Here is a 2,665-nt window from a genome sequence, read left to right as displayed (position 1 = left end):
GGAATACCCCATCTCAACAGTGGGCATTATAGACCTTAAAAGCTGTACAGTGTGGATATATGGATTAGTATACTTGGACAGGCACCAATCACCAGAGAGTGGGATCCAACATGTAAAATGGGCCATTGTAATGGAAGGAAATGGCAAAAACTTACCCCCTCAATGTTGAACTGAGGCATGCAGAATGGCAATGGGCTGTAATCAGTATCCAGAGGAGGAGGAGATGGACAAATGATATAAAGAATGTGCAAGGGTATGTGGTGTGGTCCACTTGCTTGCATGATCTCCACCAATGGATGACAAAAGTGGGTGATGATGGTCCTGGTGTGAGGAATCCTGGAAAGTAGGACAAGAATTGGAAGAGAAGGAGGAATAAGCCAACCAAAGAAGTTGAAAAATCCAACAAGAAAGGCTCACAGTGAAAGGTATCAGGTAGAGGAAGGATTCCAGTGGATAAAAAGGCATGATCCGGATTGGAGTGGGAATCCAAATGGGAAATGGAAAGGAGGGAAAGTAGTGAGAATATGATTTCGCAAAAATGGGTGGAAAATATGCACATCCCCATAGTAAGTGGACATTTTCAATGGTGCAGAATGGCCAGGGCATCAGACAGGAAACATTGGGACAACAACAGTAAAAAAAACAGGCGGTTACAGGTGTTTGTCATCTGGTCTGTGATAAGAAGGGAGGCCACACTGGCAATACCCCAAGCCCAGAAATCTGAAGGGAAAATGAACTTCTGTTCTGAAAATCTAGGATAGGCACATGTGCAGACCCAGCACAAGAAACACTAGGCCTCTCAAGAACCCAACACCCAAGCTATTGTAGGAAAGGGGCATGCAACTATGGTGGGTCAACTCCAGACCAATACTTAGTGTCATTGGAAATTTCTTGCCCAGTCCACACTAGGAGGAGGATCCCTACTAACCATAAGTATGAGGATGTATGTAGGCTGGCCCTATGCCAAACCAACTCCAGTCAACCCAGGAACAGACAAGCAGGAGGTAGAAGAACATGAAAATGGGTATAAGAAACAAGCAACTTGAGGTTCGGTTGGAGGTTGGGAAAGAGCAAGAAGTACCAAAATGAGATCCCAATTCAGAAGAGGTGTAGGACAAGGCAGGCGAATGAAAGGGAAAGGACAGGAGAGGAAAAAACACAAGGGGGAATGAGAAAAATGTAAAGTAATTGATAAGTCAGCCCATAGTCCTCAATGGTAAATGTAGATAAACTAGTGATGAACAACAAGGGAAAATCCTGGGAACACTAGGATTGGAAGGGAGGTATCCATGGCACAGAGACCAATGGCAGAAAACATGCTCCATTGTCTCCAATAAACCCTTACTTCTATTAAACCTGGCTACAAATTTTACTCATAGCTAACTCTGAAAAGAAGAAAAATGTATGAAGAGAAATCCAGTTAAAGTTATACTGAAGCCTGAAGAATGGCCATAGGTGGAAGACAAAAACCAAATGAAAAAAAAACCATGATATGGTGTAAATAATGGGAGACGAATGTATTAGGTGTAGTCCACATGCTCGTCTGTAGGATTTCCTCCAATGGCCAATGAAGACGAGATATGAGGGAAAAAGGTGAGGTGTCGAATCTGATGAGAAGCCACCTGGAACAAATTCCGGGAAGAAGAAGACAAGGAGGAATAAGCCAATTGAATCAAAATTCAAACCCAATTGTTGAGGGTAGAAGTGGAAAAATCCCGAACAGAAGAAGACTGCCAAGAGATAAAGAGTCGGGAACGGGCAACACGGAAGGAAGCCGTGCGGGTAATATAACAATGTAGAGTATGGGCTAGACATAGAAGTCTATCTGGATCAAGACAAGAATAGAGATGAGAAATAGAAGGAAGGAAAATATGCGAAAAGGAGGAGTTACCCTCCCTAGCCACTGAGGTCTTTGGGAAGAAGGAACGATCTGGATAATGAAGAGGGTAGGTAGGGTGTTAAAGCATATTTGAAACATCAATGGCAAATTTATCAGACCCTCAACATCCACAGGCTAAGATGAGAAGGAAATACATTTTAAGGGAAACATGAAAAATGAGGAAAGTGGTTCAAATGGAGATAAAGTGGGGGAATGAAGGACTACAATAATATCCCAGTCCGGAATAGTAGGCCCTCTGGGGGGACAACGAATCTGGAAGGAACGCATTAACATGGTAAGGACAGGGTTAGCAAAAACTCGACGTTATTGTGAAAAACAAAAGGTATGGGTTAAAGGAACTTGATAACCCAAGAACGAGGAGACCGAATACCTTCTTATTCGAAAAGCCTCATGAGAAACTCTGCCACTCGAGCCACAATAGTTCAGTCAGGGGAAATCCCCGAGTTGTAGGCCAACTGCGAAACACTCTCCATTTGCACTGATAAACTTCCATTGAAGAAGGACATGTGACGGATATTATTATATATTTATTTTAATATTGATGTTTGCTTGAATTAAATTTATATTTACATGTGTACATAACTTATACAGTTAAATATTTATTGCGAAACTCCCGCCTATTCTCCAAAGTTGTAGAAGATTCTCGTGTGTAAGAATCAACAATATATGTATGTACGTAAATGCTTAATGTAGCTTTGTATTGTTATGTAATCTGAATTTTCTAGAAACACTCCACACACCTATAAATATAACAAATGCGACGTG

The 2,665-nt window shown here is 41.7% G+C and overlaps 1 protein-coding gene across 2 annotated transcripts in view; it reads right to left on the bottom strand.

The window, feature by feature from the left end:
- Window positions 1–2,665, bottom strand: part of LOC106470694 (charged multivesicular body protein 7-like) — a 49,297-nt gene that overhangs the window by 10,795 nt on the left and 35,837 nt on the right. The gene's annotated exons all lie outside the window — the stretch shown is intronic.

This window comes from Limulus polyphemus, unplaced genomic scaffold, assembly GCF_000517525.1.
Source record: "Limulus polyphemus unplaced genomic scaffold, Limulus_polyphemus-2.1.2 Scaffold4164, whole genome shotgun sequence".
In the NCBI taxonomy this organism is placed as follows: Eukaryota; Metazoa; Arthropoda; class Merostomata; order Xiphosura; family Limulidae; genus Limulus; species Limulus polyphemus.
The sequence above is the reverse complement of the archived record's forward strand: the minus strand, read 5'-3'. Positions and strand labels throughout refer to the sequence as shown.